Consider the following 16088-nt stretch of genomic DNA (forward strand, 5'->3'; position numbering starts at 1 on the left):
GAAAAGTTTTGATTTGGGCTTACAAAGTAGACAAATAAAGTAAATGTTTTGGGCATTGTTTTATCCAAGTCACGGCGGGGTTGCAGCTTACTGCGCGGTTCGTTCTCCCGGGATGCAAACGGACGACTCAGAACAGGACTTGCAGGTAGGAACATGATTTAATCTTGATAAACCATCCAATTTACAAAACAAAGGCAAGCGTGCCTATCGCACGCGGAAGCTAAGGCAAAAACTTAGCGCAGGAAACATGGAACTATGGACATGGAACATCACGAAACTGGGGCATGAAATAAACAAGACTTACGTATACAAGGCATGAAGCGAACAATGACGCCAGGCCGACTGACTGGCAAAGGCAGGCTTAAATAATGCCTCTGATTAGAGACAGCTGAGCGTCCCGAACACCAGAGGCAGGTGAAAACAATAAGCAGCCATGGCAACCAAACCAAACTCAGGTGTCACAAACAGGAACTAAAGGAGTCCAAAACTAACAGAAAATACAAAAACATGATCCAGACCACGGATCATGACAATCCAAATGCATACATTTGTAGAAATGTGACCAAGTAGATGCATTGTGGGTTTCTACATCGCTAAAAGAAAAATCGTAAGAGATAGGTATTTATTTATTGCCCATTTGAATATTCCTTCTTCTCTTCTCCGACTCCCTTGTCGCCATTTGGGATGTGCGTGTTCGTCGTGATTTTTCTTCCTGTTTCAATGAATCAGAATCAGAATCAGAAATACGTTATTAATCCCCGAGGGGAAATTTAAATTTTCAGCACAATCCCATTCAAGATCAGACAAACATTACAGGGAGACAGAACAGGATCAAACATTACAGGGAGACAGAACAGGATCGCTGACGGGTCTGCCAACTTCCGGCGCCCCTTACAAAAAAGGTAAGATACAGGTAAACAATGGGAAGGGGGGTTGAGAAAAAAAAATCAGTCTAAGCCTGGGCCCCTGGAGAGGGGGTCCAGACTGAGGCCAAGGGGGAAAAAAAAAAAACTCATAGCCATAGCACACATACCTCTTACATGTGTGTAAGAGGGAAACATCAAAGAACACAAAGGACATTAAAGACAATTGCCCTATCTTGCCTCTGATTGGCCTGTCTATAATGTTTTGCCCTAATCTTAACCAATCGTCATTCATCATAGTAAAACTTATTCGGGTGTTACCATTTAGTGGTCAATTGTACAGAATATGTACTGTACTGTGCAATCTACTAATAAAAGTTTCAATCAATCAATCAATCAATGAACAACCAACCATCATTGATATTCTCCAAAGTTTTTCCGCTGCTCCTGGATTTGCAGTCATTTCTCTTCTACAAACTGTATTTCTCTTTCTCTTCTCCCTTTCTCTTCTTTTGTAGCTTGTAGCTTTGTAGCTAAACTACCCGCTACATGGATCTAAAAATAGCTTAGCTACGGAATTTGCTACTCGTTCAAAAAGTAGCCAAGCTACTGGGAATGTAGTTAAGCTACGTTGCTTCGCTACATGTAGCTAGCTACTGCCCAACACTGCAAGGCCTTAGAATGATTCATGACCTCCTTTTTTGACTGTTCCAGTCAAGTTTGAGTCAACAGTTAAGGAAATGTAAATGTTTAAATTAAGTAAAACCGGTGTGTGTAACACTAGATTGACTTCATCACGTCTCCCAAAGATTAGGTTGGACATGTTTTAATAGTTAACCGGGCCAGGTGACCATTTCAGAAACCGCTGTTATCATAAGCCGTGCAAGTATTCGTTTCACCTCCAGCTAACCCTCTCAGAAGTGGCTCACTCGGACACGGTCCTCACAAGAACACCATATTTCATGCTAAGGACGGCTTGTGCAAACACACTGTGTTCATGGCGTTCACATTCATTTGGTCCACATTCCTTCATTTTTGTGTCTGACGACTCAAAGCTGGAACCGAGCGGAAGAGCAGCTGAGTCATTGAGACATGAATGGGCTGGTGGAATGCAGCTGCAAAACAACCCTCGTTGTTGGAAAGTGTTTGTGTCCGGAAAAAAGACAAAACAGACATAACTTTAAATGTAAAAAAATAAATCAAGAAACTAGAAAAGACCTCGGAGAGCAAAGATCTCCAAATACAGTAGTACTTCAATTTGCGAGTACCTTAACTAATGAGTAATTTGGGATACAAGCGGTCTCTTAGCTTTTTACTAGGCTTTAAGTTGTGAGCATACCCTGAGTTACTTCAAATAGACATGTTTTATCTTTACATTTATTTACAATATCAATTATTTATTTTTCTTCCACTGCTGTGAGGAACATTGAATTAGTGTTTCTATCTGTAAGATTATTATCCCAATCCTGTGATGACAAGGGATCAGAATTTTTTTCAGCCAGGTTTGGTTCAACACACACAAATAACTGGTTAAAGCTATGTGCACTTAAGATGCAACTTTAAGGTTTTGCTACTTACGTATAAAATACTAAACGGTCGAGCTCCATCCTGTCTTGCTGATTGTATTGTACCATATGTCCCGGCAAGAGATCTGCGTTCTAAGAACTCTGGCTTATTAATGATTCCCACTGCCCAAAAAAAGTCTGCAGGCTTTGGAGCGTTTTCTATTCGGGCTCCAGTACTCTGGAATGCCCTACCGGTAACAGTTAGAGATGCTACCTCAGTAGAAGCATTTAAGCCCCATTTTAAGACTCATTTGTATACTCTAGTCTTTAAATAGACCAATTTTTAGGCCAGTTGATCTGCTGTCTCTCTTTTCTGCTCTGCCCCCCTCTCCTGCGTGGAGACGTTGTTAGGTGACCACAGATCAGCCTCCATAATATATTATATTATTTATTGTATAATGATGTAAATATGCTTAAAAACATGTTGTATGCCTTATGGATATCACTTTCCTTATGCACAGTGTATTGTAACACATTAGAGACTTAGTTGGTTAAATATATTTTGAAGTTGGGGTTTTTATTCTGGCACATCCTGTTTTTCAGAAACTGCCTGCAACATCCTGTATGTAGACATTTTGTTCAGTGAGAGGTGTTGTGGCATGTTGGCGCAACCTTACACCATCTTAATCGCAAAATGTGATAGATATATTTTACTGTATATTTGTTGGTTGGGCTATGTGGTACTTACCAGTGTACTTGTTTCATTACAGTTTTACCTTTTCGTCAATAAATATTCCTGCCAAGTACAACGTATCATCTGTTTACTGGAGGAATCTTTGAGGAAACAAGTGTACGCTCGCTCTTATATCTCGCATGGTAACAGTATAGTAAAAGCCGAAGACGGAGCAAGTGAAATATTCTCAACTTGAAGTTCCAAAGGAGGGAACATTAACGTCACAGACTGATTTGGACACAGTGTCATATATGTCTAAATCACGTCATTCATCCAGGTCTTATCAATCCCCATGCTCATGTCACTCAAGCGACAGTATGGCAGCGGCCAAGGCTCGCACAGGGGCGGAGGCAGCAAAAGCTAGAGCAACCTTTAGCAGAAAGGAAATGGAAATTAAAATAGAGAAGGCTTGTCTGGAGGCACAATTGGATGTTCCTAAACAGGAAAAGGAAGCAGAAGCTGCCATAGCCAAAGCTGTAATGGAGGCTGCTGTTGTGGGGATAAACTCTGGAGGGAGCTCAGAAGTCATCAAGTAGCTACCCGGAGTAATAATCTCACATGAAAAAGTCAGGGAATATGTGGAAAGACACAGACGGACACAGATTAGGGATGTGATGTAACACCACAACCACAGCAGCGATCTGAGCATTTTGAATTGGACGCTGAAGAGTGCAGCTTACTCAGCCAAGGTCAACGGCAGTATAACAAGCAACGCTCCAGCCCACACCAGGCACGTCACAATCATGCAGAGTCATTTTTGGCAGACCGCCACCCAGTCTACAGTCATGTTGGTTACTTGGCTGAGAGGCCCACGCCTCTCAGCCAAGTAACCAACATGACTGTAGACTGGGTTACTATCCCAAAATTGAAGGTAAAGATAGACCCCAAAGGAATCAAATCACACATCATTATGTGCCAGATTATTCAAGCAAAGACGCTACGAACAGTACATCAGACCTGGCTAAGTTCCTGCTCAGAAGTCAGTTAGTATCAGGAGGCCTGACACGATTTGATGATCAGCCGGAAAACTATCTCAGCTGGAAGTCAAAATTTATCAGTGCTGTAGAAGGTTTGGATATTGCTGCTCATAAACAGATTGACCTGCTCATAAAATTGTTAGGTCCAAATTCCAGTCAGCTAGCTCGTAAGATGTAATCAGCAAATGTCAAGCACCCAGTCATCGGCCTTATTCTGATTTGGACCCAACTGGATGAAATCTATGGCGCTCCAGAAGTCATAGTAAGAACCTTAATTGGAAAAATAGATAACTTTGCGAAGGTTAGCAACCGAGATAGAGAGTTTGGAGACTTACTCTTTGAATTTGAAGCTGCGAAGGAAGATGGATATCTGAAGGGATTATTATACTTAGATACAGCAAGGAGATTAAGCCCTATTGTGGAGAAGTTGCCTTTCCATTTACAGGAAAAATTAATGACATTTGGGTCAAAATACAAGGAAGAGCATCATGCACAGTGTCCACCATTCTCAGTTTTCTCTCAGTTTGTCATCTGAGAGGTCAAGACAAGAAATGATCCAAGCTTTAATGTGTTCTGTTCCACAGTGCCAACTCCACAAATGGAGAAGACTGGGATCTTTAGCTACAGAAGCTCAGTTTCAGTCCACAAAACTAACTAAAACTAAAGAAGACTGGCGGTATGGAGATTCAAGAAGAAGGCCTGAACACACTAGGTTCATAAGAAACCATACCCACTTAAGAAATTAAAGAGCTTTCGAGCAATGTTGCTAGACAACAGAAATAAATTCCTCAAGGACAACAGTATACGTTTTCGCTGCTGTGCTTCAGTTTCCCACTTGGCAAGGAACTGTGGAGCTTCCATAAGATGTGCAAAGTGAGACATGAAAACATGAAGCTGCACTTTATCCAGGTCCGGCACCCGAGGAGTCAAAGACGATTAACCAGGTTTGAAAGAAAAAATGAATGAATTGAGTGAATGAATGAAAAAATGTCGGGGAGCTAGAGACTGCGTCTGGAGATGTATCAATCTCAGTTGGTACAACAATGTGTACTCAGGTCTGTGGCAAGGGTAGCAGTGGGAAAATCATGTTCAAAGATCTGCCTGGTCAACGTATATCCACAAAGTCGTCGGGGAACAAATTAAAAGGATGTATCCGATTCTAGACGATCAAAGCAACGTCTCACGAGCCAAGAGAGAGTTCTTTGATGCCTTTGACATACAAGGACCGTCAGTATCATACATCCTGTCTACATGTGCTGGAGTTATCAATGTGACCGGAAGAAGAGCTCATGGTTACGTTGTTGAGCCACTCATGGGAGAAATAAGCATTCCGTTTCCAACTCTTATAGAGTGCAATAATGTGCCCAACTGCCGAGCAGGAATTCAGATGGCGGACCTGCATCTGGAGCTCCTGCAACAAGAACCTCCATTCACCTATGTAGGACTAGATGTTTTTGGACCATGAGGTGCCAGTGCCAACAGCAAGAGGTGGGCAATACTGTTCATCTGTATGTCTATAAATGCAGTCCATATGGAAGCGTTTGAGGACGTGAGTGGTTCAAGCTGTGGAAACACCCTTTGTAGGTTTTTCTCGATAAGAGGACCAGTGAAGAAGCTCAGGTCTGATTGGGGAACTAACTTTGTTAGGGCTTCCACTCAGCTGAACTTTGCTACGATGGAGAGGAAAGGAATGATGTGAAAACCTATTTTCTTACCCAACGGTGTATATGGGTTTTTAACCCTCCTCATTTGTCCAACATGGGAGGCAGTTGGCAACGCATGATAGGTACGGCACGGAGTACCCTGGAATCCATGCTGCTCCATTGCGGACAGACAACGGTTACCCATGAAGTCCTGTGCACGTTGATGGCTGAGGTTACAGCGGTATCAGTGGTCTCTAGACCACTGATACCGCTGTCATCAGACCCAGAAGCACCACTGATTCTCACCCCATCGATGCTGCTTACGCAGACGTTTGGCACCTTTCCCACTCCTCCTCTCAGATGTCAGTCCTTTCCAGCATCAATGGAAGAGAGTTCAGGCTTTAGCTGAGAAGATCTGGGCGAGATGGAGGCGAGAATATTTGAGCATGCTTCAAAGTAGACAAAAGTGGCACAGGAGGAAGCCAAACCTCAAGAAAGAAGATGTGGTGTCACTTAAGCACAATCAAGCCATATGTCACATTTATGTGTATGTGTGTGTGTGTGTGTGGATATATATATGCATGTATATAGATATGTATGTATATATATACCGTGTATATATATTTTTTGGGGGTGGGTGCACTCGGGGCCTGCTTGCCCCTCGGGGTTCGGTATCTCGAGCTGCTGCAGCCCGGCTGCATGTCTGGGGCTCGTGAGGCGAGGCGGTCTTCCCGTCCGGCTGCGGCGAGGCTCTGGGCCCGTCAGGGCGGTGCATCCCGCCTTTCTGCCCGTGTGGGGTACGGTCTCTCACTGGCTTGGAGGATGGCTGTCTCCTGCTTCTCCTATGCTTTGTCTTCTGCCGGGCGCATCTGGCTATGGCTTACTGTTAGCCTGCTGGGAGTCCTGTCGCTGGCTGGCCGGCCTGCCTGTGTGGGGCCGGTAGTCCCTTGTTCCCTGTGTACCGCACATGCAGTTTCGGTTGGGCTCTCTAAGTGGCTTGGACCGTACTTTGCTCCCGCAGTTACTGGGACACAAATATATTGTACATACAAACACACGCACAATTATTCATACATACACACATTCATTCATACAAACATACACACACACATTGGTTCTACGCACATACAGAGGTACATATCCTTGCATATACATACACAAATACAGTACATACATACACACTCACGGTACATACATATACACGCACATTCACTGTACAAATATACAAATACACATACTGTACATATACAAGCACATATGCATACATACACTCATGCATACAATCATGTTTCATTGAACATATATCAACGTTGTTCCCTGAGGGGAAACTGGGTAAAACACAGCACATTGATACAGCTTAACCTATTTTTCTATAACAATCTACAAGGTTAATATTGTTCGCTTCTCTTTCTTCCCCTCCATTTAACTGCTTTCTTTTGTAAATCAAATTATCATTACATGTATGTATTGTTGCATTTGAAAGAATTGTATTGTTGATAATTGAGGTAATTAACATTATTATTCATTATCAATAGTGTACTTACTATTGGTATTTTTATTTTTCCATTTGTAGTGAAATAATGTTCATTGTCATTTCTCTGTTAGTAGTATCACTCACTAAATTCACCAACTGGATCTTTGCTATCACTTTTCGTATCACATTTGTACATATTGTGTTGTTGTTGTTATTGTCTCTCTGTCTTATCCCCTATAGTCCCCGCAATTTTCCCCTCGTTCTTCCTTTTTTTCTTCTTTCTATCCCCCTTGCTCCGGTCCAGCTGCGCCAAACATGAAATAAACCCATTTAATAACAAGAGAAGTATTCCACACGTTTGTTCCGTAATGTAAATCTGTACAGCTGATACTGTATGGACATCGGCATCAACAATATGATTTGCCTGAGTAGCTGAACAGGACAAAAAAAAGCTGGTCTCAACCAGATTCATGCAATAATTTGTTTTTAGTGCATGTAAACATACCAAGTGTGTGTGTATGGGGTGGAAATGTTGGGTTTGGTGAGGGACAGGGCTCAGGAGTCTTCTGTATGGGGTCTAGAATTTGGTGCTGCACCCACTCCCATAACTGTGGTGCATTTAAGGACTCGTGATTAAAGTTAGAAACAAAGGCATTACTTCGTTTTAAAGGCAACTCACAAGACATGCACTAATAATAATAATACTCTTAACCTTACAATAATATTTAGATACAATTTGTATTACTCACTGGTATGATCAGCTAATCTTTTTTTACACTCTGAAACAAAGGAAAATCATATTTAAGTGAATAATTCAAATTTTGGCCACTTTATAGTGACATTTTTAGAACAAATATTTTCCCCTCATGTACTTCAAAATGAATGTACAGTCGCAATCAAAAGTTTACATACACTTGTAAAGAACATAATGTCATGGCTGTCTTGAGTTTCTAATAAATTCTACAACTCCTATTTTTTTGTGATAGAGTGATTGAAACACATACTTGTTGGTCACAAAAAACATTCATGAAGTTTGGTTCATGAATCACATGGACAAAGATATTACCTTCTAGTGGAAAGTTCTGTGGTCAGATGAAACAAAAATTGAGCTGCTTGGCCACAATACCCAGCAATATGTTTTGGAGGAGAAAAGGTGAGGCCTTTAATCCCAGGAACACCATACCTACTGTCGAGCATTGTGGTGGTAGTATTATACTCTGGGCCTGTTTTGCTGCCAATGGAACTAGTGCTTTAAATGGGACAATGAAAAAGGAGGATTACCGTATTTTCCGCACTATAAGCCGCCCCGGGTTATTAGCCGCACCTTCAATGAATGGCATATTTCAAAACTTTGTTCACCTATAAGCCGCCCCGGGTTATAAGCCGCGCCTACGCTGCGCTAAAGGGAATGTCAAAAAAACAGTCAGATAGGTCAGTCAAACTTTAATAATATATTACAAACCAGCGTTCTAACAACTCTGTTCACCCCCAAAATGTAATGTGCAAATGTGCAATCACAAAAATAGTAACACTCAAATTAATGCAGAGCAATAGTAACATCAATAACTCAACGTTGCTCGAACGTTAATGTCACACAACACACAAAATAAACATTTAAAGCTCACTTTCTGAAATTATTCCTCATCCATAAATCCCTCGAATTCTTCTTCAGTGTCTGAATTAAAAAGTTGGGCGAATACGGCATCCAAAATGGCCGGCTCCGTCTCGTCGAAGTCATTAGAGTCAATGTTGCTGTTGTTTTTCCAGCAGTTCCATGAATCCTGCCTTCCGGAAAGCTCGGACCACAGTTGAGACCGATATATCCGCCCAGGCATTTACAATCCACTGGAAGATGTTGGCGTATGTCGTCCGGCGCTGTCTCCCTGTCTTAGTGGCGCATGTCATCTTGTTGCTTCCTCTACCTTGCTGCTCTATTTCCGTGTTCTACTGCGTGACTTATTGCCTTGAGTTTGAATTCTGCGTTGTACGCGTGTCTCTTAATAGGAGCCATTTTGTGGTCTTTACAGATGTAAACACACAAATGAAATGAAACGTAATATCCGTGCGCTTCTTCTTCTATGGGGGCGGGTGGTTGCTTACAGTAGAAGAAGAAGCGCTTCCTCTTCTATGGGGGCGGGTGCTTACCTTGGCGGTTGCTTACCGTAGAAGAAGAAGCGCTTCCTCTTCTACGGGGAAAAAAGATGGCGGCTGTTTACCGTAGTTGCGAGACCTAAACTTTTTGAAAATGAATCTTAATATTAATCCATATATAAAGCGCACCGGGTTATAAGCCGCACTGTCAGCTTTTGAGAAAATTTGTGGTTTTTAGGTGCGGCTAATAGTGCGGAAAATACGGTACCTCCAAATTCTTCAGGACAACCTAAAATCATCAGCCCGGAGGTTGGGTCTTGGGTGTAGTTGGGTGTTCCAACAAGACAATGACCCCAAACACACGTCAAAATGGCTAAATCGGGCTAGAATTAAGGTTTTAGAATGGCCTTCCCAAAGTCCTGACTTAAACGTGTGGACAAGGCTGAAGAAACAAGTCCGTGTCAGAAAACCAATAAATTTAGCTGAACTGCACCAATTTTGTCAAGAGGAGTGGTCAAAAATTCAACCAGAAGCTTGCCAGAAGCTTGTGGATGGCTACCAAAAGCGCCTTTTTGCAGTGAAACTTGCCAAGGGTCATGTAACCAAATATTAACATTGCTGTATGTATGCTTTTGACCCAGCAGATTTGGTCACATTTTCAGTAGACCCATAATAAATTCATAAAAGAACCAAACTTCATGAATGTTTTTTGTGACCAACAAGTATGTGCTCCAATCACTCTATCACAAAAAAATAAGAGTTGTAGAAATGATTGGAAACTCAAGACAGCCATGACATTACGTTCTTTACAAGTGTATGCCAACTTTTGATCGTGACTATATATAACCTGTATGTGTTTTTACTTTGTGTTTCTCTCTGTTACAAAACATAAAAAACGATAGACAGTTCATATCTTTGTCAGCGGGCTACCTTACAAAATCAAGAGGGGATCAAATACTTATTTCCCTCCACTGAGTCCCAAGTAACGCCATGGCTGGTGTGACCTTGTGCTCTGTGGGAACAGCGCGGCGACAGAGAAGGAAAAACGGATGTGAGTGGACAGCAGTAAAAGTATCAGGGGTTAATGTCAGCCCGGACAATATAACGCCAATTGCCTTTGTGTTGGGCGTGCTGGAGATAAGTTGCTGTGAAAGAGGGAGACAAAGAATTTGGCTGCAGTAGTAAAGGCTTTCAGATCTACTGACCCATACAGTAAGTGGACATTTGTCACCCCACCCCCACCCTCGCTCTCAAGCCTTTAAATTGGAGCCCAGCAGTTTGTGCTCCTAATGGCCAATTTGTGTTTGTTTTCTTTCCTTGTGTGTTCCTAAACATGTTGCTGGGAGATAGTAAATAATGCAAACTATGTACTTTTGGTAAAACAACACCAGCGGTTTACATTGTACATGGAGACTAATTGGAACAAGAGAATGTGAGGTTTTCCCATTATCCTGCTATTTGTAATATCAACATGACTGAACTTTTAGGGTCAGTTTCTGTATCCGTTTTTATTCAGTAATACAATGTTCTCAGCTTCATTTTATTGATTGTTAAGCAGCCAGCAGGCATACAATGTCTTGACAAGAAGCTTTCCTAGTCGCTCCAGCAATCATTAATTGGTTTCTAAGTCTTTTTTGGAGTCATCTTTATCCAGCATCATGTTCGTCACAGTCAGGTCGCAGAAAATGTGGATCAGGGCTTTATGCTGATATCGATCATGCATGAGTAAGATATGCAGAAACCAATCACATGTATCAATTGTCATTAAAAAAAAAAAAAAAGTGAGTGCTGGGAATGGTCGATACGGCCTCAAAACTCTATTGCGATATACAAAACACAAAACCAGTGAAGTTGGCACGTTGTGTAAATCGTAAATAAAAACAGAATACAACGGTTTGCAAATCCTTTTCAACCTATAATCAATTGAATAGACTGCAAAGACAAGATACTTGACGTTCGAACTGGTAAACTTTGTGGATATTTGCAAATATTAGCTCATTTGGAATTTGATGCCTGCAACATGTTTCAAAAATGCTGGCACAAGTGGCAAAAAAGACTGAGAAAGTTGAGGAATGCTCATCAAACACTTATTTGGAACATCCCACAGGTGAACAGGCTAATTGGGAACAGGTGGGTGCCATGATTGGGAGTAAGAGCAGCTTCCATGAAATGCTCAGTCATTCACAAACAAGGATGGGGCGAGGGTCATCACTTTGTGAACAAATGCGTTAGCAAATTGTCCAACAGTTTAAGAACAACATTTCTCAACGAGCTATTGCAAGGAATTTAGGGATTTCACCATCTACGGTCTGTAATATCATCAAAACGTTCAGAGAATCTGGAGAAATCACTGCACTGCAATGATACTACGAACCTTCGATCCCTCAGGCGGTACTGCATCAAAAAGCGACATCAGTGTGTAAATGATATCACCAAATGGGCTCAGGAACACTTAAAAAAACCACTGTCAGTAACTACAGTTGGTCGCTACATCTGTAAGTGCAAGTTAAAACTCTACTATGCAAAGCGAAAGCCATTTATCAACAACACCCAGAAACGCTTTGCTGGGCCCGAGCTCATCTAAGATGGACTGATGCAATGTGTAAAAGCGTTCCACAATTCAAATTGTTTTTGGAAACTGTGGACGTCGTGTCCTACGGAACAAAGAAGAAAAGAACCATCCGGATTGTTAAAAGCGTTTGTTCAAAAGCCTGCATCTGTGATGGTATGGGGGTGTATTAGTGCCCAAGGCATGGGTAACTTACACATCTGTGAAGGCACCATTAATGCAGAAAGGTACATACAGGTTTTGGTGCAACATATGTTGCCATCCAAGCAACATAATCATGGACGCCCCTGCTTATTTCAGCAAGACAATGCTAAGCCACGTGTTACAACAGTGTGGCTTCATAGTAAAAGAGTGCGGGTACTAGACTGGCCTGCCTGTAGTCCAGACCTGCCTCCCATTTAAAATGAGTGGCGCAATATGAAGCCTAAAATACCACAACGCAGACCTCGGACTGTTGAACAACTTAAGCTGTACATCAAGCAAGAATGGGAAAGCTTCAAAAAGTGGTCTCCTCAGTTCCCAAACGTTTACTGAGTGTTGTTAAAAGGAAAGGCCATGTGGTAAAAATGCCCCAGTGCCAACTTTTTTGCAATGTGTTGCTGCCATTTAATTCTAAGGTAATGATTATTTGAAAAAACAAATACATTTTTTCAGTTGGAACATTAAATATCTTGTCTTTGCAGTCTATTCAATTGAATATAAGTTGAAAAGGATTTGCAAATCATTGTATTCTGTTTTTATTTACGATTTACACAACGTGCCAACTTCACTGGTTTTTGGTTGGGTTTTGTATATTGCCGCCTCCTGCGATAACAACGTATTTGGGCATATGAATGATAAAAGAACCATTCCAAAACAGATTACAAAGCCTACTCATATTACTGCTGATGTATGCAGCAACATATTGCGTAATTTCCGGTTGTTAATATCTGGATACTTTCTGTTGCAACATGTTTCTGTTTGAACCCAGGATACATCACTGAGGATGTGTCCAAGTTGCACCGAAAGTGTATATTAGAACTAGTTAACCTGGCCAAGACAGTGACCTCCGGGGATTGGATTGATGACCACCATTTGCAGTTTGGCGAGGCATGGAAGGGAGGCATAAGAGACTTGGCAGTTATTTGGCTTGACCTTGCCAATGCCTGCGGGTCCATTCCACACAAGCTGGTGGAAACCTCGCTTGACCGACAACATGTTCCAGGCAAACTCAATGACCTCATACTGGACTATTACAGCTGCTTCAGTTCGAAAGTCAATTCCAGAACAGAAACTTCCACATTTCATCGGCATTATCACTGAATGCACCATTTCTGTGATATTGTTTTCCTTAGCCATGAATATGTTGGTGAAGTCAGAAGAGTTGGAGTGCAGAGGCTATATGTAGCATCTTGAACTATTTTTTTTTAATCTATTTATCTATTTTCTTATGTTTTTATGTGTTATTATGAATTTGCACTAAATTGGTTTTGCATACAATAAAGATATATTCTATTTTATTCTATTCTACTCACCGACTCAGGCAGCCTCCCATCAGAGCATTTATGGATGATCTGACTGTGACTACAACATCAGTCCCAGGCCTTGAGCATCTCATCAGCTGGGCTCGGATGAACTTAAAGCCAGCCAAGTCCAGATCTCTGGTGGTATAGAAGGAGAAGGATACAGATGAGTTTCGCTTCACCAGGAGGCACCCAGAAAAATATTACCATATTGTATGCTTCATTGACATAATTTTCACCGTTGTCACAATGTTGCTTTTCTAAGTCAATCAGATATTTAATCCCCAATCATACTTTTCTCTGTGCTTAGTCTTTCACTGGAAAAAATGCCCCTTGTAAAAAATAACAGTATTAGTTACTTTTTCTTGTAACGAGCAAAAAAAATCAAGTCAAAATTGTCTTGGTAAGATTTCTTGAAATAAGACATTATATAGGTGTCACAAACGCGGGTGTTCTTCCAATGCAAAGAGACGGCTCCGGACGACAGCGTGAAGGTAGGCTAGGATTTATTAACATAAATCATGCACTACCACAAACATAAACAATACAACAACAAAAAAGGCAAGCGTGCCTAAAACACAAGTGAAGCTGCTAATTAGCAGAAGCCATGGCATGGACTAGGAAAACTTACATGGTCAGAACGAGACATAAGCCGGTGTGACACAAAGACAATGCAGGCAGAACGAGTGATGAACAAAGGTAGGCTTGAATAACAGTGACATGATTGGTGACAGGTGTGTGTGAGTCCGAACGTGAAACAGGTGCGTGACGTGACAGGTGAAAACTAATGGTTGCTATGGTGACAAAACAAACAAAAGTGCACAAAAAGTCCAAAAACAAAACCGAACATGACTAAAACAAAACATGATCACACAGACATGACAATAAGTCAATAAATAGGTCAATATATCTCCACATAAGAAAATAACTTTTTGACTGTTTACAGTAAAAGCTGCCTTATTACAGTCCTTAAACATTTCAATACTTGACTAAGGTGTTCTATATACCTATGCATCTTTTTTTTATGACATATTTCAATGGTTATTCTCTTCCTCCCACCTACAAAGGCTGCACCTGGGGACAGGCTGATTGGCAACACAAAGAAATGGCCCTAGTGTGTGAATGTGAATGTTTAAGTTCCAATGATTATCACACACACACTGGGTGTGGTGAAATGTGTCCTCTGCATTTGACCCCCATATTCACCCCCTGGGAGGTGAGGGGAGCAGTGAGCAGCAGCGTGCGCCGCGCTCGGGAATCATTTGGTGATTTAACCCCCAATTCCAACCCTTGATGCTGAGTGCCAAGCAGGGAGGCAATGGGTCCCATTTTTTGTAGTCTCTGGTATGACTCAGCCGGGGTTTGAACTCACAACCTCCCAGTCTCAGGGACACTGAGCTGGAATGTTGTCTGTGTTGACCCTGGGACTTGACTTGTCCAGGTGTACCCTGCCTGCTGGTAGAAATGGATGGATGGATGGAGTTCAATGATGATATATTCTAGTGTATCATCAATAGTAAATAACATGTTCTTCACTACTTTGTTCTTCATCATGTACACCACTACACCTCCTCTAATCAAGTTGATTCTGTTGGTGTAATTTAATTCAAATCCTTCCAAATCACAATATATTGCTTTTTTAAAACATTTTTTTAGCATCAATCAGTGGTTCTGAGATGGCGCTCACTTTGAAGTCTTTGTTGAATTGTTCCAAAAATGTTTGTAATTTGCATACAAGCTTCTGCTGTTGAAATTATCCATCCATCCATTTTCTACTGCTTGTCCCCCTTGGGGTCACTGGGGAGCTGGAGCCTATCCCAGCCACACTCAGGTAGAAGGTAGTGTACACTTTGGGAGGAAGCCAGAGTACATGGAGCGAACCCATGCAGTCATGGGGAGAACATGCAAACTCCACCACAAGTCCAGGAATCGAACCCAGGACCTTCTCGCTGTGAGGCTTGAGCGCTAACCATAAAATAACATGTGTGTGACACAATTAAACAAACCGAATGTGATATGTTTGTGATTTAAAGAAAGTAAGATTATGTTCATATTATGTATGACTTTAATATAAAGCAGACCTGGGCAAATAAGGCTGTTAAAGGCCTACTGAAATGCGATTTTCTTATTTAAACGGGGATAGCAGGTCCATTCTATGTGTCATACTTGATCATGCCATATTTTTGCTGAAAGGATTTAGTAGAGAACATCGACGATAAAGTTCGCAACTTTTGTTCGCTGATAAAAAAGCCTTGCCTGTACCGGAAGTAGCAGACGAGTAGCGAGACATCACAGGTTGTGGAGCTCCTCACATCTGCACATTGTTTACAATCATGGCCACCAGCAGCGAGAGCGATCCGGACCGAGAAAGCGACGATTTCCCCATTAATTTGAGCGAGGATGAAAGATTCGTGGATGAGGAAAGTGAGAGTGAAGGACTAGAGGGCAGTGGGAGCGATTCAGATAGGGAAGATGCTGTGAGAGGCGGGTGGGACCTGATATTCAGCTGGGAATGACTAAAACAGTAAATAAACACAAGACTTATACATACTCTATTAGCCACAACACAACCAGGCTTATATTTAATATGTCACAAATTAATTTCGCATAACAAACACCCCCCCCTCCCGTCCATATAACCCGCCAATACAACTCAAACACCTGCACAACACACTCAATCCCACAGCCCAAAGTACTGTTCACCTCCCCAAAGTTCATACAGCACATATAT

General features: G+C 41.7%; 1 long non-coding RNA gene across 1 annotated transcript; it reads right to left on the reverse strand.

Moving 5' to 3' along the window:
• Positions 1–276: 276 nt before the first annotated feature.
• Positions 277–14046, reverse strand: LOC133607078 (uncharacterized). The gene is made up of 3 exons (XR_009815370.2): positions 13989–14046; positions 13370–13495; positions 277–712 (listed from the first exon to the last, which is right to left on the reverse strand). It is a non-coding gene; the product is annotated as an uncharacterized lncRNA (long non-coding RNA).
• Positions 14047–16088: the final 2042 nt, after the last annotated feature.

Source organism: Nerophis lumbriciformis, linkage group LG09 (assembly GCF_033978685.3).
Source record: "Nerophis lumbriciformis linkage group LG09, RoL_Nlum_v2.1, whole genome shotgun sequence".
NCBI classification, from domain to species: Eukaryota; Metazoa; Chordata; class Actinopteri; order Syngnathiformes; family Syngnathidae; genus Nerophis; species Nerophis lumbriciformis.